Source organism: Cupressus sempervirens, chromosome 4 (genome assembly GCF_028749045.1).
Source record: "Cupressus sempervirens isolate cs-2001-9-10 chromosome 4, ASM2874904v1, whole genome shotgun sequence".
NCBI classification, from domain to species: domain Eukaryota; kingdom Viridiplantae; phylum Streptophyta; class Pinopsida; order Cupressales; family Cupressaceae; genus Cupressus; species Cupressus sempervirens.
Genome location: NC_143121.1, coordinates 37,794,009 through 37,815,781, shown reverse-complemented (window position 1 = coordinate 37,815,781; position 21,773 = coordinate 37,794,009).

The following is a 21,773-nucleotide window of genomic DNA, read 5'->3' as shown; positions in this document are numbered from 1 at the left end:
AAGCTTGATAAACTTTCAATTCTAGTTGTTGGGTAGGGTTTTTTGAGCTAATCTTAGTCTGAGTGGGAGTTTTGTGTAGAGCATTCTAAATTTTATTTGCAAATTGAGATGGTTAGTTCATCATACAGAAAAATAGAGGTTGAGAAATTTAATGGCAGTAATTTTGAGTTGTGGAAACTCAAGATGGAAGACTTGCTTGAAGATTGTGATCTATGGGAGGTGAATTCACTTTATGTGAGACCCAAAAAAATATCTCAAGAAAATTGGGATATCAAGGATTGGAAAGCTAAGGGTCTCATTAGACTCTGTCTAGCTGATTTAGTTCTCCTGAATGTTCTTGATGAGAAGACTGCAAATAGTTTATGGACATGGATTGGGTCTGTGTATCAGGCCAAATCTCTGGTGAACAAGTTGTTCTTGAGGAATAATTTGTATTCTCTAAGAATGGAGGAAGGAGGATTTGTTATAGATCATCTAAATGCTTTTAATTTTTTGATTGTATAGTTGACATCATCTGGTGTCAAGATAGAGAAGGAGGATCAATGTATGACCCTGTTATGTTCCTTGTTAGATTCATGGGACCATCTTGTGATGGATCTTGAAACTACTTTAGTCACTTTCAAAATGGATGATGTGGTGTCTTGGTTGTTATTTGAAGAGATGAGGAGAAAGTCATTAGATTTGGCTAAGGAAGCTCTTGTTGTTCACAATAGATCCAATGATAGAGGCAAGAAAAATGACCAAGAAGTCTAGAAAGAGTAGATCCAAATCTCCTGGAAAATCAAAGACTCCTAGAAAGTCCAAGGAAAAATGCTAGAACTATGATAAGACTGGGAATTTCTGTAAAGACTGTAAAGAGCCAAAGAAGAAGAAGAAGAAGGCCTCAAATTCAAGTTCAAAAAAATCTCAAGAAGATGGTGATCCTTTCATTGCAGCCTTGGCAGCACATGCATCTAATAACGTGTGGTTAATAGACTCAGGTGCCTCTTTCCACATGACCTCTCATTGAAGCTAGTTCTCAAAGTATGAAGTTTTTGATGGTGAAAAGATTACTTGGGTGATGATTCTCACCTAAATATAGTTGGATGAGGATGGGTGACTATCAAATTCCCTAATCGACAAGTAAAGGGGATCAATGGGGTAATGCACATCCCTGGTTTGGCACAAAACCTATTATCTATAAGTATGTTGAATGATGTAGGTCTGCAAGTTGTTTTTTCAAAAGATGGATGTGAGATGATGAGGGGAGATATGGTGCTTTCTATGGATACTAGGAGAGGTACTCTATTTTTGTAATGTCCCCTTTTTAGCATTTATAGCATGATGTTTTTGTTAGCCTATTTCCCCACAGTCCCGTAGGCTAACTAGGACATTAAGGGGACTTAGAGGCCATTTGGCCTAGATAGTTTCAGCTGTAGGTCTTTCTGTGGGGTTTTGAGGTAACTTTGGGCATACTTACTATTTATAGTAAGTCATCTTGGATATGGTCGGACATCTAGTGGCAGCGGTATGTCGATGGTAATTGTTTAAAATTGGCAAGAAGACTTGTTTATCATTGATAAGATTTGTTATGCATTGATAAAGCTATTTTATAAAGTTAAATTTAAATATTTAACTTTATTAATGCATAGACTATAGTTTGTGGGAAATATTTAAATTAAAAGAGTCCCCTTTATTTTATAACGCATTGGAGACATAAGTTACATAGAGGGAGTGATGTTTTATCCCACATTGAGAAAACGAAGGATTGAGCTCTTGTGAGAACACTATAAAAGAAAGAGAAGAGCTTCTTTTTAGCATGCTTGGAAATATCAAAGAAATTGGAAAAAAAATTACGAGATTATGTCTCAATAGTTTGAAGGACGAAATCCCTTCAAGCTAAAAATCTTGATGCCATTGAAAGATATGGTCTTGAGATTCAACAGGGTAGTAGTCTAAAAAAGTAGATACGAAAAAGCGATTTGAAAAAATGGAACCAAAAAAGCAAGCCAAAAAAGCAGTCCAAAAAATTGGAACCAAAAAAGCAGGCCAAAAAAGCAGTCTGAAAAGGCTGAACCGAAAAAGCAAGCTGAAAAAGCAGTCCAAAAAAATAGTTTGAAAAATAAAATCGAAAAAGCAAAGTAGAAGGGGCAGTATTGAAGAAAATTATTACAGCCATCTACAACCAGGTTCCTTTATTAGTATTATTTTTTGGGGTGTTATAAGTTTCAGCTGTAAGTGTGCATTATACCAGCATTATCATTTTGTAATCCATGTAAATGCCAAAAGTCTTGGCCATATTTCATGAGCATTGTATTAAAAATTTCATTGCAAATTAAGAAGATAATAGTTGATGGTGTCATTTAAGCAATTCAATATCATTATTTATCAGCTAGTTAGTTTTCATACCAGCTATTTGTAAAAATGTCAGTTGGTTGTAGGTATTCATTTCTCATGCTTAGATCATATATATGCACTGAATATTGTCAAAATTAGTAGCACACTCATCTTAGGTCATTGTGTAGTCCATTTGGAGCCTTCTAGCACAAGATTCTCATTGATGCAAATTGAAAAAGAGTCATTTAAAGCCAACTGAAATACTATATCAGTCATATGTCCCTTGCATGTGAATTGTTTGATGAAATACCTCAAGCTTTCATCAACATTTTTTGAGAGCAGATTTGAGGAATTTAAGGAGAGACTGATTGAACATTTTGATAGGCCTAAGGATCGTACCTTCCCTATGATAGGCAAAAACTTGTATGAGGAGTTTAACAGACATGTTGATTCGATATAGGGAGACATTAGCATATCTTCAGGTAATGGTTTATCTGCATCATCTTCATAGGTAGAAGGGGTTACAGACATTGTGCAGGTTGAGCTAGAAGGTGATATCATAGGCACACCAAATTGTGCGATTGACACAGATAGTGATTCCAGTATAGTTGGGCTAGATAAAGTTATAGCAGTTGAGGATACTATCATGTTTGAGGATAGTACAGTTGATCAGAAAGTGAGCATTTAGGACTTTGTAGAAAGTGAGTATCAGGCACAGTTGGATGCTTCTTCACATGAGATAGAGGCTAATAGCTCTTTACTTGGTTTGGTACACCAGCTGAAGACAAGGGACAAGAATATTGTCACGACTTTATCTCATCATGATAGGATACATGGATTGATTGAGAATCACATTTGGATGATTCAATTGCAAGAGAGACAGAAAGGAGTCACAACAGGTTCTTCTTGTGATGACTTACAACAGATCAAGGAAGGCATGGAGGCAATGAAGTTGGCTCTCCATGATTCTAAGAGACATGTGGATGAGCATTGTCTTGAGGTGAGTTCACTTTGGGAGTTAGTGCATATAGCAGGGACTCAGTTTCCTTTTACAGTCAGGTCACATATTGATGATGATATGAGTACATCTAGCATTCACACTTCGGATTCAGAGACTATAGACAGGTGCATGAAGTCAGTTGGTATTGTTCACATTACTCAGGTGAGAAGTTTACTTGAATTTCCAGTTGGTTTCCGTTCATGGATTAGATGTTGGGATCGTTTTGACCGGAGATATTTATCATTCTTTAGTAGTAGTATCTATTGCACCATCATGGACTTGATTAGTAGCTTGCCAGGTGTAGTTCTCATCCATGCCAGCAGCTTATTTGATGTTGGAATTAGTTTTTACACACTTTTTTTAGGCATTGTTCATGTATCCAGTCGACCATTCTTGTTGGAATGGATTGATGATCTCTTAGATATGAAAAAGTTTACAGAAGAGTCCCAAGATCTGATTATTACAGACGACACCCAAGGGGATGTTGTGGATAGTTTTGAGGATGTAGTCTCCTCAACAGTTTCCTTTGATATGGAGATTTATGTTGATGTCTCAGTCACTCTATTTGATGATACAAGTTCAGCAGTTGGACTACAAAATTTGGATGGCAGTATTACAGATGATAGCCATTTTGAGGTTACTCCTTTGGATAGTGTACCAAGGGTAGAGTATAGGAGTTTTACCAGTCAGTACAATCATGTGTCTAGTCAGCTAAGAGTTTGCAAGCGAGCCATTTCTATCGCTTGCGAGCATTTTGATGCTACTCATCAGTTGTTAGCAGTTTATGGATGGGGTTCTCCTGCTAGTGATGAGCAGGGAGGCAGTTATCTTTCCTTGACAGAGATCCACTCTTTATGGGAGGCTATCCAAATTCTGAGATAGAATTATATGCAGTTGGTAGCCGATAGAGATTATCTTATGGAGTGGGGCAGTACAGCATATGACACATTATTGGTCAAGGAAGATGAGGTGAGTAAGATTACTCAGCAACTTGAGGTGACTTCTAAGTTTCTTGAGAGTACACAATTGGCTTTCGAGGAGTCACAGTTTCATTTGGCTAAGGTGACCATGGAGTTAGAGTGACTGCAATCTTTATCGAATTTTGTACAATCATGGACCGTGGTGTCTGGTGATCTACGGATGTCCATGGTCGAGGTTGATAGAGGTAGTGGAGATGAAGATATATCTATCCACGACACTAGTATTGGCATATTTGGTCCGTTTCCACTAGAGGCAGGTTCAACTGAGTTGGGCGCTGTAGCTGAGCATTGTGGTATCTTTGACTTGGAGGGCACAAAGACTAGTGATGTTGTTGTTGATTCTGCACTCTTGGCTATATCATCCTCTGACTTAGTTGATGATCAGTCATAGCTGGTTGTATCATGTCTGCAAGATGAGTCTTTGACTGGGATTGGTTCTTTTTACCAGCATTATACTGTAGGATATGTTCATCGGTTTTCTTTTGATCCATGTGTTGAGGAGTTGATGGCAGACAGGTTTGGTCTGGGTTCTCATTTTTGCTATCTACCATGTAATGACTATTCACCATTAGCTTTGCATGGGTGTTATGGTTATGAGACAGTGACCGGTGATCTGCAGAGTTGTGTTAATTGCAGTAGGTGTGCAGTGTGTGGATTCTCTATATTTGGTGCAATTTCATGCGGGAGTATTCATCGTTGTTGCAGAATTGTATTGTACATTCCACATAGGCTAGTGGGATGTGTTGATGGTATTTACTATGTTGGCAGTTTGGGTTATCTACTCTACTTGGGTTTTGATATTTCGAGAGCTTATTTCTCATGGGTTCTTGACTTTGGAGTTTGGGTGAGTTGTATTAGCCAATTTGATTATGGATTCCTCTTGGTTAATTTTTAGAGGTTGTTGCAGGAGCCTATGTTGACTGACAGCAGTATACTTCATGACTACATTTGGGATCCAGGTGGACTGATTGGGTTGTTGTTCGACCATTTCTTGGGGACAAGCAATTTTGGGAAGGGCAAACTGTAATGTCCCTTTTTTAGCATTTATAGCATGATGTTATTGTTAGCCTATTTCCCCACAGTCTCGTAGGCTAACTAGGACATTAAAGGGACTTAGACATCATTTGGCCTAGATAGTTTCAGCTGCAGGTCTCTCTGTGGAGTTTTGAGGCAACTTTGGGCATACTTACTATTTATAGTAAGTCATCTTGGATATGGTCGGACATCCAGTGGCAGCGGTATGTCGATGGTAATTGTTTAAAATCAGCAAGAAGACTTGTTTATCATTGATAAGATTTGTTATGCATTGATAAAGCTATTTTATAAAGTTAAATTTAAATATTTAACTTTATTAATGCATAGACTATAGTTTGTGGGAAATATTTAAATTAAAAGAGTCCCCTTTATTTTATAACACATTGGAGACATAAGTTACATAGAGGGAGTGATGTTTTATCCCACATTGAGAAAACGAAGGATTGAGCTCTTGTGAGAACACTATAAAAGAAAGAGAAGAGCTTCTTTTTAGCATGCTTGGAAATATCAAAGAAATTGGAAAAAAAAAATTGGAGATTATGTCTCAATAGTTTGAAGGAAGAAATCCCTTCAAGCTGAAAATCTTGACGCTATTGAAAGATATGGTCTTGAGATTCAACAGGGTAGAAGTCTGAAAAAGCAGATACGAAAAAGAAATTTGAAAAAATGGAACCAGAAAAGCAGGCCAAAAAAGTAGTCTGAAAAAGCGGAACCAAAAAATCAGGCCAAAAAAGTAGTCCAAAAAGGCGGAACTGAAAAAGTAGGACGAAAAAGTAGTCCAAAAAAATAGTTTGAAAAAGCAAAGCAGAAGGGGCAGCATTAAAGAAAATTATTACAGCCATCTACAACCAGGTTCCTTTATTAGTATTTTTTTTTTTGGGGTGTTATAAGTTTCAGCTGTAAGTGTGCATTATACCAACATTATCTTTTTGTAATCCATGTAAATGCCAAAAGTCTTGGCCATATTTCATGAGCATTGTATTAGAAATTTCATTGCAAATTAAGAAGATAATAGTTGCTGGTGTCATTTAAGCAATTCAATATCATTATTTATCAGCTAGTTAGTTTGCATACCAACTGTTTGTAAAAATGTCAGTTGGCTATAGGTATTCATTTCTCATGCTTAGATCATATAAATGCACTGAATATTGTCAAAATTAGTAGCACACTCATGTTAGGTCATTGTGTAGTCCATTTGGAGCCTTCTAGCACAAGATTCTCATTGATGCAAATTGAAAAAGAGTCATTTAAAGCTAGCTGAAATACTATATCAGTCATATGTCCCTTGCATGTGAATTGTTTGATGAAATTCCTTGAGCTTTCATCAGCATTTTTTGAGAGCAGATTTGAGGAGGGTCATTACAGTGGTATCAGAGCTTGTTTGTAAAGTGTTTGACAAAATGTCAAACAACTGAAGTATAAAGATTTTTGGTGTTTGAAGAAGTTATAACCTATTGGGGTTATTATAGTGGTATCAGGGCTTGCTTGCAAAGTGTTTGATGAAATGTCAAACAACTGAAGTATAAAGATTTTTTGTATTTGAAGAAGTTATAACCTATTGGGGTTATTACAATTTTGTCTTGATGCTTGCATTTCTCAATGCAATAGTTCTTTTGTTTCAAAGAAGAGAGTAGCTATCACTTCATCCCCACCATCTGAATGAGTAGTAAAGAAGACTGTGGTTATTGGGGCCAAAGGCAGTGCAACATGTGTACCTAAGAGTGTAAATACATTGGAAGGAAAGCTTCCTACAAAAAAGACAATGTTGTGACATATGAGATTCGGCCACATTGGTGAGAAGGGTCTTAGAATCTGAAGAACCAAAACATCATTGAGGGGTTAAATGATTGTAATCTTGAGTTCAACTTCTGCAAACATTGTGTCTATGGTAAACAAAATTGTGTTCAATTTTAATCTAGTTCTTACAAATCTTTCGATGTTTTGGATCTTCTTCATTCTAATGTATTTGGTCTTGTAAAAGTTTCTTCAATCTCCAAGTCTATTTTTTTGTATTATTAATAGATGATTATAGTAGAAGGACATGGATTTATTTCCTAAAAATTAAGACACAAGTCTTTAGTTAGTTCAAGGAATTTAAAGTCCTTGTAGAGAATCAAACTATTAAGAAGATTAAGTGTGTGAGAACTAACAATGGTGGTGAGTTTTTCTCAGCAGAGTTCAAAAAATTATGTAAAGAACAAGGTATCAAGAGGCATAAGACAACTCCTTATGCCCCACAGCAAAATGGAGTTGCAAAAAGAATAAACAAGACACTGATGGAGAAGGCTAGGAGTATGCTTAGTGGAGCTGATCTTGAACAAAAGTTTTGGGTTGAAGCTATGGCCACTACTTGCTATCTGGTTAATAGATCTTCTAAATTAGCTCTTTTTGGTAAGACACCCATGGAAGTGTGGTCTGGTAAGAAGCCTTCAATTAGAAATCTTCATGTTTTTGGTTGTGAAGCTTATTCATATGTTCCAAAGGAGGAAAGGTCTAAGTTGGAAAACAAAGTTGTCAAATGTATTTTCATTAGATATGGTGTTGGTGTAAAAGGATACAAGCTTTGGAGCCCTATGACTAGTAAGGTGTTGTATAGTAGAAATGTTATTTTTAGAGAGCTAACATCTTCTCCTATTGTGCTATAACTAGATGAAAAAGAAAAGAAGAAAGATATTGTTTAGTTGCCTCCTACCTCTAAGAAGACTGAATAGAAAGACCATGTTGGATCTAGTGATGAGGAGAGCTCTAGTAGCTATGACAGTTCAGAAGAAGAAAAACAACCTCAACCTTAGCCCTTGAGAAGATCTATGAGAGTAAGAAAGTAGCCAAAAAGGTTTGGTTATTCTATGTTAGATTTTAGTTGTACTTTTTCTTTGATTACTAACACTGATGAGCCTAGATTTGTGAAAGAGGCTTTGGATATGGAAGATACAGGTTCTTGGATTAAGGCCATGGATGATGAGATGGATTCATTGGATAAAAATAAAACTTGGTACCTTGTACCTTTTCCTAAAGGAGAAAAACCTATTGGTAGCAAATGAGTGTTTAGAAGAAATTCTATGTAGATGGTAGTGTTGAAAGGCACAAAGCTAGATTGGTTGCAAAGGGGTATTCACAGGTAGAGGATATAGATTGTCGTGAAATATTCTCTCATGTTACAAATTTGACACCTATTAGATTTTTTTTATCTCTTGCTGCATCATATGATTTAGAGATAGAATAGATGGATGTGAAGACAGCTTTCCTTCATGGTGATTTGGAGGAAGAGATTTATATGTTACAGCCTGAGCACTACATTGTTAAAGGTAAAGAATCTTTGGTTTACATATTAGAGAAGTCTTTATATGGTTTGAAAAAATCTCCTAGGATGTGGCACCTTAAGTTTGATGCCTTTGTGTTGTCAATTGGATTTGTAAGATCAAAGTCATATCATTATGTTTACTTCAGAGTTGAAAATGATCACCTTCTTATTGTTTCATTATATGTTGATAATATGTTATTGTTTGAGAAGGGTAAGGGTATGATTTTTTTTTTTAAATACTAGTTGTTAACATAGTTTGAGATGAAAGATCTTGCGGCATCAAGGTACATCTTGGGTATGGAAATTAGTAGAGATAGGTCTAACAGAAAACTTTGGTTAAGTCAAAGTAAGTATGTGAAGTCTATGTTGGACAGGTTTAGCATGGCAAATTTTAGACCATTCGGTGTTCCTATTTCTATGGGAATAATGTTATCTATAGATGATTGTCCAAAATCTCCTAGTGAAGTGGAGGACATGAGTAGAGTACCTTATGCTAGTGTAGTTGGCAGTCTTATGTATGCTATGGTCTATACTAGACCAGACATTACCCAAGTAGTGTGAGTTTTGAGCTAGTTTATGGCTCATCTTGGATGAGTACATTGGGATGCAATTAAGCAAGAGTTCATATATTTGAGGGGTACATCAAATTACTTCATTTATAGAGCTCTACATTTAGTTTGTATTAATGAATTTGTGGATTCATATTGGGCAAGAGATCCACCATTGCTTATGTGTTCACTATGTTTGGTGGTGCCATAAGTTGGATGAGTAAGCAACAACCTATGGTTGCTTTGTCCACTATAGAAGTTGAATACATGGTTGCTACCCATGCTTCTAAGAAATCCATTTGGCTTAGGATATTATGTTTTGATATTGGTGTTGATACAAAATAGATTACTATTTGTTACAATAGTCAAAGTGCTATTTTCCTTGCAAAGAATCCAACTTTCCATGCTAGAACAAAGAACACTAATGTGCAATTTCACTTTGTGAGAGATATGGTGGAAGATGGAAAGGTAAATTTGGAGAAGGTAGATACTATAAAGAATGTTTCAGATGCATTGATGAAACCAATGGGCACAGAGAAGTTCAAATGGTGTTCAAAGCCTATGGGCCTTTCAGCCTATAGTGATTAGTTCTTGTTACATTCTTGTTGCTCTTACAAGGTGTTCGACAAGTGGGACAATGTTAGGAATAAGGTGTCGAAACCTTGGATAATTCCTATTCTTTTTTTTTTTTTTGTAAATGTATTTATTACAAATAATGTAATTAAGTGTGAGTGTAAATTTCTAGTTGGCATGTTGATGTGTCACTCCACTTGCATGTGTTAGCATCTTGAATTATGACAGATTCCTATTACAAAATCCTATGATAGATTCCTATGATGCGTAAGAGCTATCTTTGGAATATTTAATTGTGTGTAAGGAAATAATGACTAAAATGGTTATGATGGATTCCTATGATGTGTAAGAACTATCTCTAAAATATTTAATTGTGTGTAAGGAAATCATGACTGAAATAGTTATGACAGATTCCTATGACACATAAGAGCTATCTTTGGAAGATGCCCTAAAGTGTATTATAAAAGCACTTTGAGGACCATAGATAGTGGAGTGAGTGTGTGAGTAGTGAATTTTTGGTTGCTACTAGATAATTCTTCCATGTCCTAAAAGAGCTTACACTAAAAATGTGTTGTAACCTTTGAGTTGAAAATATTACATTGTGCAGGTTTTGGAGGGGTGGGGTTGTTTTACTGAAAGTTTTTTCCCCACTAGCATATCTTTGTGTTTATGTGTTATTGCTTCTCTATCTATTTTTTGTATTCATGGTTGATTGCAATATTGTTGTTTTTCTAAAAGTGAATCTGAAATTGTAAGGATTTGAAAGAATTTGCACAATACTTTCCTTAAGAGATTAGTGTAGGAAGTTGTTTCCATGCCTGAGTTTCCTTACATGTACCTATCCCAAAAGATTATGTGGTAAGATAAGGGCCAATCCAATTAGCTTCCCACTTGCCATTCTTTTCGCAAACTACCTAGTTTTTGGGGTTCTCACAAAGAACTAAATCTCTAATTTGAAAAACACATAGTTTCACCTTCTTGTTATAATGTCTAGATAATCAATTATGATACACTTTGAGGTGTTTGTTGATTGTACATTGGTTTTCCTCTAGGAATTCTAGTTGTTCTAAGTAGGCGGCTCCATTATCCTCATCTATCATGACATCATGTAAGGTAACTCTTAAAGATAGGATTTCAACCTCTAAGGGAAGAATTTCTTCACTATCATAGACCAAAAAGAAAGGAGTCACACCCGTATGTGTTTGAACACTTTTTCTATAGGCCTAGAGTGTAGGGCTTAACTGTAAATGTCAATCCTGACCAATGTCATTAATGGTTCTTTTGAGGAATTTTGTTAGTGGCCTCTTCTTGTCATTGCCTTGTAGATAATAAATTGATGAGGAATGGTGAATGATATGAAAATTTTCACATAGCTCATCAACTATTTGGTTTTTAAAATTCAAGGCATTATCTATAAGTATAGCATGAGGTATGGCAAGCTGATAAATGATGTAGTTAAGGATAAATGAGGAGATTTATTTTTCAGTGGTGTCTATGAGCAGAATTACTTCAATACAATTGGTAAAGTATTCAATTATTGTAATAATCCATTTGTATTTGTTGGAGGAATGTAGGTGGATCGCACCTATCAAATCAAAGCCCCATTGATAAAAAGGTCATGGTGTGGACAATGAGTTGACTTCTTGAGCTAGTGCATGAATTAGATTACAATGGATCTAATACTTCTTACAAGCTTTTATATAGTTGACAAAATATTTTTTCATGGTGGGCCAAAAATAGCCCATTCTAAGGATTTTTCTAGCTAGGGAAAACCCAATGGAATGTGACCCACAAATACATGTGTGAACCTCTTGTAGAGAAACCCTAGACTCATCATTTTCTAGACATCTAAATAAAGTTCCATCTAGACCTTTCCTATACAATGTATTAGCCATCAATGTGTAATGCAAGGTATGTTGGATAAAGTTTCATTTTATTTTTTTTAGATAGATTAGGAAGCATAAGGTTATCACATAAGTAGGAAGAAATTTAATCATACCATAGGGAGTTAGGAGTGTTGAGGAAGAAAATGATGTGGGAATTAGGTTGAGTAAATGCCAATTGAACCACCTCCTCCACTAAGAACTCATTAAGTTCTTGTTGGTCTGGTAGCTAGAGCAAAGAGGCCAAAGTAGCCATAGCATCAATCACCTAATTCTTGTCTCTAGGAATTTTTTCAAATGTAATTTGGACAAAGAATGCTTTGAGAGTATCAACCAAATGTTTGTAAGGTAATATTCTTTCATATTTGCTCTGATATATATCATTAACTTGATTAATGACAAATTGGGAATCTCCATAGACCTCTATTGTTGTTAATTTCTATTCCAAGGCTAATTTGAGACCAAGGACTAAGATTTCATATTCTACCATATTATTAGTGTGTGGGACCAACAGTTTTTATGAATTTGGTATGGCCATGCCTAAAGGTGTGATGAATAGAATTCCTGTGCCAAAACCATGATGTGTATATGAGCCATCAAAATAAAACTTCCATGTGACTAGCTCTATTTGAAGGATGTGTGTATCTATAAACTCTATTAAGATGGGATTCGATCTTTCTAGAGGTGCATCCACTAATTGATGTGTGATGGCTTGTCCTTTGATAGCCTTCCGATCAACATACTCTATAGAAAAATTGCTCAGCATCATTACCCATTTGGCCAGTTTCCCTAATAATGTTGTTTTTCTGAGAGGATACTTTAGAGGGTCTAGTTTAGCTATGAGCTTTACCTTATGGGTTAAGAAGTAGTAATGTAGCTTTGGGGAAGCAAAAATTGCTACTCAACATGTCTTCTCAATGAAAGTTTTATTATGTTCATAGTTGACCAAAGTTTGAATTATGTAGAAGATGACTTGTTCCTTTCCTTGGTCATTTTCCTATGCTAGGATGGCTCCAATTTATTTTTCTACGAGGGACATATACAAAAAAAAAATGTCTGTGTTGCATCTGAGATACCAAGATAGGTGGATTCATTAGGTAATTCGTAAGGAGATCAAAATTTTCTTAACACTGACTATCCCACTTGAAGATTGCAACTTTATGGAGGAGGTGAGTGAAAGGCACACATTTCTTGGCTAATTGAGATATGAATCTTCAGACAGACCAAAGTCTCCCTTGGAGAGAACATAGTTAGCTCAGGTTCTTCAAAGGTTTCATATCAACAATAGCTTGTACTTTTTTGGGATCTACCTCTATCCCTTTGGCAAACAAAATATAGCCTAGGAGTTTTCCAGATTGTACCCCAAAAGAACATTTCTTAGAATTTGACCTAACAAATATTTTGTCTAGAATTGATAAGTGATCTTGACATGAATGGGATTTTTCTAGAATTTCATCTGCATAATCCTCCATAAATGTGTGCATCATTTCATGAAATATTGTGATCATAGCTCATTGATACATGGCTTCTACATTCTTGAGACTAAAAGGTATGACATTCCAAGAAAATGTTCCCCATGCGTAGGTGAAGGTTATTTTCTCTTGGTTTTTTGGTGCTTTCTGGATTTGGTTATAACCAAAGTAGCCATCCATATGAGAGAACATAGAATGTCCTATTTTTAGGTCTACAATGACATCAATACTTGGTAAGGGAAAGTAATGTTTGGGACATGCCTTGTTGACATCACAAAAATCAATGCAAACCTGTATACTACCATCCTTCTTTGAAATAGGCACAATGTTTGCGATCCAAGAAGCATAGGTCAATGGCCTGATGAAATTGGTATGAAGTAACTTCTCCAACTTTGTTTTGACTAATAGTGTTATATGAAAATGCATTTTTCTAAGCTTTTTTTTTACTAGTTTAGCCTCTAGAGAAATATTGAGGTGATGAAGAATTGGATTAGGATCTAAACCTGGCATGTCGGCATAGGACCGTGAAAAAATAATTTTCCTTTCCTTGAAGAACTTTCATCTGAAGTTAATGATTGTGCTAGGTGAATTATTATGGGTTTTTCTTGTGTCCCAATATTGATTTTCTCTATTGTCTTGATTAAAATATATGACCTCTCTTCTGAGTACTTAGGCAAAGCATCAATTATCTCATCATTGGGTGCAGCAATTGGGTTTTTACCCTTAGATGTGTCACTTTTCTTTGTTTCTATTTTTTTATCAAGACCTATCACAATGTTGTTTAGGTTGCTAGATTTTTTAGATGTTAGACCTCTATTCATGTGACTGAGATAATTGATAATTGACCCATCCATAAGTGCTTTCTTTGGTTCTAGTCTTGGAGATAGCTCAACTACATTAAGATATATGAAGATGTCTCTTTTGGTATCAAAATTAGGGATTGTGTAAGGCTCGATTGTGTCCTAGCTGATAAGCTCGGGATGGATCAAGGGTAATGAATCAAGGTATGAATATGGTTTAGCTAGGTTTAAAGACATGACCTCATTTGATGGCTCACATGGTGTAGTAGGTAATTCTATAATGTATTTGTCTTCTAAACTATCTAGAAAAATAAAGTTTTCAAGCTACTCATTATTCTCATTTTCAATTTATGTCAGAAAGAAATCTAGAAATAGGGTTTGGAACTGGAATCCTTCATCAAGTTCATCATCACCAACTAATGGGAGGTCATATGTTTTTTCTATACCTACTTCAAAACTATTTTGGTGTGAATTGACTATGTGTAGTGAAGGGGGTCTTAGCTAGAAGCAAATTCTTGTATTGTGGTAGTGTTCTATGTGGAAGTGTGAACAACACCACATTCTTTATCATGGGTGGATTCCTTAGATAATGAATTAAAATCCCACTTATTGGAATCGTCATCATCTTCATTATCAATGCCATCCATGAACAGTTCTACAAGGTTTAGATGAAGAACATATAGGTTTACATTCTTTAGATGGGATGTCCTTTTCTTTTGATACCCAAACCAAAGTGGAAGAGGAGGATTCTTTGATCATGACTTATCAGGATGTGGTGGCTTAGGATAAGATGAAAAACCTTCATTTTCTTGTTATGAATAACCTACCCCTATCTTCAGTTTATTAGGCTAGAAATGTATTGCTAGTGGTTCAACAATATTGGTGCCTCTTCCAAAGGGACCTCCACCTAGATAGCCCATTTTTTACATTAGATCATAACCCTTTCCAAAAAGGTGGGGAGAAAATTCAATGTCTTGAATCCTCTTTTTTCCCTCTTCCTTGTTGTTTGGAGATATATCCCTTATTTTAACAAAATGTTCATTGTGTGGTCTAGGAAAAGAGGTTAAAGTAGGTTTGTTGTGAGATTTAGGAGATATTGGTGGGTCAAACAAAGAAATTGAAATTTTTCCTATCCCTTTGCATTGAAGTTTTCACTTTCATACAAACTCTTTAATTAAACAACTCATTTCTTCATGATGTATTTGTTTAGTGTCTTTTGGTAGAAGCAATGATGGGAATAATGAATTAGAAAAACCCACCTTCTATTTTCCCTTAGTCATTGTGGAAAAGTGGTTATTATTTTGACTGGTGGAGGTTGAAACCTCTGTTGGCATAGATTGATTATCATTTCTTGTTGTAATGGTGATTTATACCCTTTTATGAGGGACAAGGGAATTGCAATATTGTGTGTATTTTTGGTCCCAGTGTATGGTTACCACTTGACCCATATATGAAAATTTCAAATATTGATGATAAGTAGAGGGAGCTTCTTGCATTTCATGTATCCATGGCATGCCTAATAGGATGTTTTAAGTTAACTTCAGGTCTAGGACTTGACAGATAGTTTCTTCACGACCAGACTAACCCTTATTGGAAAAATGGCCATGTCCTTAGAGGATATTTCCTCATCATCATGATCCTTAATTGTAATTTTTTTCTTGGGGTCAATGACATCTTCTATATATCCTAGTGCTTTTACCAAATTTAGTGTGCAGATGTTTAAACTGGCCCCATCACGAACCAAATCTCTCTTTACTCTATTTGTGTATACAAAGACTTCAATATGTAAAAGGGATTTTTGTGGATGGGCAATGGACATGTCATCTTGTGTTGAGAAGGATACACTCTGTGATGCAATGAGGTTGCTTGCCATATTTTGGAACATATTTAGATCAAAGATCATTTGGCTTTAAGGCTTTGGTTAGGATCTCTTTATGCCTCAAGGATACTTGTAACAATTCAAAGATAGAGATGTGCACCAGAGTTTTTAATAGCTAATTAACCATACTATATTTGGAAATAGTGGTGCTTGTGGTTGTTGAATCTAAACTAGTGGTTGCCCCCAGCAGGACCACTTTAAAGGCTTGACCTTGGGTGATGGTATTCAAGGATGTTTCTTATGTTTATCTTTGACAATGATAAATTTGATGACATCATCAAAGCCAAATATCATTTTGATTGTATTATCATAATTGTGAGCATAATTTACCCTATTATTAGAAGATTTGGCTTGGTTATTCTTGGAAGATTCTCCCTTATCATGGCTCATGAAGGGATTTTTAAGGATCATATGATCCTCATTAGTACGAAGAGTGTGAATTTCAATGGTTTCTTTATCAATGAATTTTTCAATGGCTCATTTAAGGGCATAGCAATTATTGGTGAGGTGCCCCAAGTTTTGATGATAAGCACACAAAAAATTTCATTCCACAATGAAGGTTTGACTTGTGGTTCATAGGGATTAGCTTCTAGTAATACAATAATCTCATGACCTAAGAGCATTTGAAAAGCTCTTTCATATGTTTCACCTATAGGAGTGTATACTCTAGGTGGGTGGAAGACTTATACCCTTTTGGTTAAGGGGCTTGATTGTATGCCACGTATTGATTGTGGGTATTTTGTGTTAAAGGATTAGTTATGTTTCATAAGTACAATGGATGAACATTTTCTTACTTATGTGGGTTTTGGCGAGTAGGCACATTGGTGTTATTAACATTTAGATGTTGTTGATTTAGGCAGGGGTAAAGTTGTGGTTTGATGGTATTTTCTTCTACCTCTCCATAATTTACCATGTTTTTGTTGTTATTTTTCCACCACAATCTTTGTTTATCATTCAATCGATCAGATGAGTTGGGCTGTTATGAAGAATTATTAGAGAAACCTTTGCCATCTTTCAATAGTTTAATGACATCATTTCCTAGTAAGTTTTATTGAGCTTTGGTTGCATTTTTCAAGGTTGTTTTTGAATCTTTAGGACCTTGAAGTTGCATCCAATAATTCATAGGTTTGGAGAGGCTATTAACAAATATATCAATTTTTTCTTTGTCTAGGATATCCTGATGATATTTAGCAAAATTATGCCTCCATCTTTGTAAGAAAACTTTAAAATACTTGCCCAAAAAAAATTTTGTGTTGCATAAATTGATCATGGTGACTTCTCTCTTGATGTTTTAGGAGTGTTGTGCAACAAAGACAAAGGCTAGTTGATCAAATGATCTAATATTCGAAGGGAGTTTTGACAACCACTCCATGGCTCATCCTCCCAAAATTCTAGGGAATAGGTGCATACGATAGGTTTTATCATGCACAAATTCCATACTTAAAGTATAGAATTGGTGAAGATGGTCTTGGGGATAGGATGTACCAAAATATTTTTCGTATTTTGGAATTTGTATATTTTGTGGAAAAGGTATCAAGATGACATTTCCAACAAAGGGGAGAGGGCATATCTTCTCTAGACTAAATTTGGTTGATTGGATTTTCCCTCCTTTCATCTTTTTCATTTCTATTTTTAGGTCTTGGAGTTATTGGGTAATGACCTCTAAGGGTGAATCTTCTTGATCCATTTTGAGGTTAGATATGTTGAAATCAATAGGTAATTTTGTACCTTGTTGTGCTAATGATAAAAAATAGTGCTCTTTATGTCATTCTAGTAGTTTCTCTATTATATCAACAAGTTTTGAGTTTTGTTGAAAGTATTTGATCTTTGACTCCAGGTTATTTTCACCCCAGATTTGGGATGAATCCATTTTGTTAGCAGGTTCTAAATTTTGTCATTCACAATGGCAATTTTTTGGCAATGGTGGTTGATGAGAAGTCAATGTATACTATGGGATCAATTTTGTTCAAGGACTATGTAGGTTTTGTGGTTTACTTTTCTATTCTTTCACTTACTCATGTGAGCAATCCTTTTGGTTCCTTCTGTTTAGCACTTACACTAGTTTTGCGTAGTGGCATGAGATGTGAATGAAAATGCTTTAATGCTCTTATATCTGTAGGAATTACAATAGGAAAGGTAAACTTCTGGGGGATGGGGGGAAGGGTGAATCAATAGTTTAAACTTGGACTCATAAAACTTTCACCATACATCTATCTCATGCATTCAATGAGTAAACTGAAATAACATATAAAGCATATACATCTAAATCATATAAACATGTAAGCATTCACACATATAACACCAAATATGATTACCTAGAAACCCTCCAAGTGAGAAGGTAAAATTGGGGTGGAAATGACACCCACAAATCTTCACTACTATAGCAATAAAGTGTATCCAATGAAGGTTACAATATTTTGACCATGAAACATGATCTACCTTGTGAAAGGTCTGCCCCGTTAAAGGCTTACAAAGACTTTTAGGTCTCACCTTGTTAGAGGATTTCAATACCCTATTAGAAGTGTGCCTTCTTAGAGGACTTCAACTTACAACTACGTAAGCACCCTGTTAAAGGATTTCATATAGCCTGTTAAGACTACTTTGTTAAGTGATTTGACTAAAATCACCTGTTAAAATGTCTCAACATAGATCTTGTGGTTGGCACTTGCTTGCCTAATAATAGATCACCTATATACAATGTCTTCTTGATCCTTATTGATCAAATATCTCAATGTTGTATCCTTTTCTCTATCCTCTATTCTGCTCTAATTGATTCTACAATTCACTCTTTCTTCATAACTTCCAAGTCACCTTGAATGTTTTGTCTACGCATGCAAACTATCATGTTTTCTCCTTCAACTCTCATACATCGATAGATAGTTTAGGGTTTCCATCCTCCTTAAGAAGACTTTGGTGGCTTAGGGTTAGGTATGAATCTACAACTGAGATTCATCCATTCTATTGCTTAATCCTTCCTTTTTTCTAATTGGTTGCATGTAATTGCATAGGGAACCCTATTAAAGATTCATTCTTATCTCTAAAATATAATAATTTTCCTTTAAGTCAGCTCAAAAATGGTTTATATAGGTTTTTGTGCCATTACAAACAAATATGTCAAAACTATCACTTAGCATATGAAGTCTCTAATACTTGGCATGCACTGATCTTTGTACTATGACTTGACACCTGCATTACTCTTTACTTGGCTCTTGAATCACTTGGTATTTTCTATCTACTCGACACTTGAGTGACTTGACACATGAGTGGCTTGGCACTCACTATAGCTTGGCATGGTCTAATATTTATATGTTGTGCTCAGCATGTATTACTAGTTCGGTATGAACTAAGTGAATTACTTAAGTGTGTTGACATTCATGTGTCAAAACCAATCTAAGATCAAAAATATCATCATGATGTGAGGATGATATTTAGAACAAGTTATATTAAGGTATCAAGCCATCTTTCAAATAGTTTCTAGCAATGCCAATGGTGATAGGATCTAACTTTGTGGAGTCAAGTGATGAAAGGATTTGTGTGTCCTTTCATTTTTGACTTGATGTACGAGGATGTAGTAATGATGTTGGTTGGTTAAAATACCTAGGTAAGTTCATTTAAATAACTTGGATGATGAAAATCTTATTTGGTTGATCTTAAAGATATTGGTCATTTTCAGAGTTCCTCAAATTTGCAGACTATCAACAAAGGAAAAGGGTATTCAAATATGCTCTTTGTTTTGGGATGATCTATATGTAAATAGCCATTGTTTGAAAAATTCTCTCAAATGCATTGTGGAAAGGCTTGTATGTACTATTTAATTATTTAAATGTGTTATTTCATTCTGTACTAGGGATTTTCCTATAGTACAAAAGTGTTGTTTTAAATGCATGTGTTATTTTAATGTCCAAATGCACTTTTTTTTTGTTTAAATACATTGTTTTATTAGTCAAATGCATTAATTTAGGTTGCAAATGCATTAAAAGAGTAAACATATGAAATTTTTAAGGTTTTAAATGTGTTATTTAAAGGTATACTATAGCATTTACATCTCGTTCAAGGTTGGTTTGTAGTCATGTCTAAATTTTCTTAAAAGTGTTGTAATCTAAAGTTCTTCACCATGTATTAAAACAAGCACATCCAATCAAAGCCATACTAAAAAAATTAAATATTCCTTGCACAAACCTAGAATGAAAAATTTGCTTCCTGACAATGGCTTTCTAAAGTTGGCGACTATGAGGTTTTAGTGTTTATCTAATTATGTTCAAACTCACCTCTCTACAAAAGAGAGATTCCCACCAACGTGAGGGAGTTTTGGTGCAATCTCTTTTGACACTACTAGAGGAAGGCTATGTTTCAAACACAATCATCTTGTATTCCACTAAAAATACAAGTTGAAAGGTTTTCCCTCTCACCGGCCCTACTAAGAGATATCTCGAGAGGTATGCCTTTCTATGGTTGAGTAAACTACCTATGGAAAAGCATGAGAAACATAAATTAAAAGCAGACTTGCAAGTTTCATCACCCTAAAAGGGGTGAAAGCATATCCCTACTACTCCAACTTCTCAAACACAACAAACAAGATGTTCAATTACAAGCCTTTAAACTAGGAGAACAAGAGGCTCCTATTTAGTCTATGTTTGTTCATTCTCAAATTGATTCTTGTTGGTGTAAATAAGTATTCACTGTTTACACTTTACTTAAGTCAATGTAATATTTTATTATTTCTTAGATGAGACACTTAGGAGTTTGCATACTCTTATGAGTTGTCATGTTGACAACACTGGAGTAAGCAACTCTAATTTGGCACATGGTGTCTACAACTCTGGAGTTTGCATAATTAACTGAGTTGCCATGTAGACAACACAATTATTTGCACTCTTAATTTAGCACATGGTGTCTACAACATAATTTTTTGTGCTACACCTTTGCAGGCTTATCCTCTCATGATCGCACTTACTCCTATGCTTAATGGAGGATAATCCACTCCTGGTGGACATGTGCTTGGTTGTAAGACTTATCAGTATGTTGATTCCTAGACACTCTAGATGCATCTTAGAGGCCTTTATATATAGGCACCTCTAGTGTGCATATCATATCAATCACATTGAATTTAATTTGATATCATTATTTTGATCATATTCTTTTGTTATAAAGTTGTGCTTGTGCTTGAGTTCCTTGGTCTTGGGTGAATTTTTTCCTAAAGAAAATTATTACATGGTATCAGAGCTATACCAAATTCTTACATGGTATCAGAGCTTGGGGACATTCTAGTCACATAGTTGTTTGAGACCATTTTTGCTTTAGCACCTCCACCTAGATCTAGAGAATTTGCAAATATTGAGAGCATCTAGAACCAAAGAAAACCTCACCATTATGTTTGAAACATTGATTCAGTGAAAAATGACTATAAATTTTCCTATATTGGGCCAAAGTCAATTTTGAGGCAAAATAAATTTGCAAACTGGCAACCAAAGGCCCAATTTGCAAAATTGGTATGATTATTTAAGATCTCTGAATTTAAATTTTAGATCTACATACTTTATCATTTGAATCTTTGTTATTTTTTTTGGATCTACATTATTTTCTAGAAAAAATTTGGTCATCAGGCCAGTAGGAGAGATTTTTTGCAAGCAAAGATTGGAGCTTGCTAGTACTAATTAGATATTGGCATCATATTTAGAAGGTTAAAAAACCCTCAAATTGACTTTTGTTTCATCAAAATTGGACATCTGAGGTGAAATCTAGAGTCAATTGATTTTTGGAGGCACGACGGCAGCGATTTAGGAAAAATAATAACATAGATGATTTTCAAATAGCGATATCTCCCTCATACGGACTCCTTTTTTTGAGAAATTTTTTTTGTTTTGGGGTAGAATTTTGTGATCTATACATTGGTGTGAGTGGTTTGAGATCTCTATTCCTAAATTTTTCTATAACTCGTAAATCTCAATTTTTGCTACTTCAGATGCTTAGTATGGGCTCATCTGGA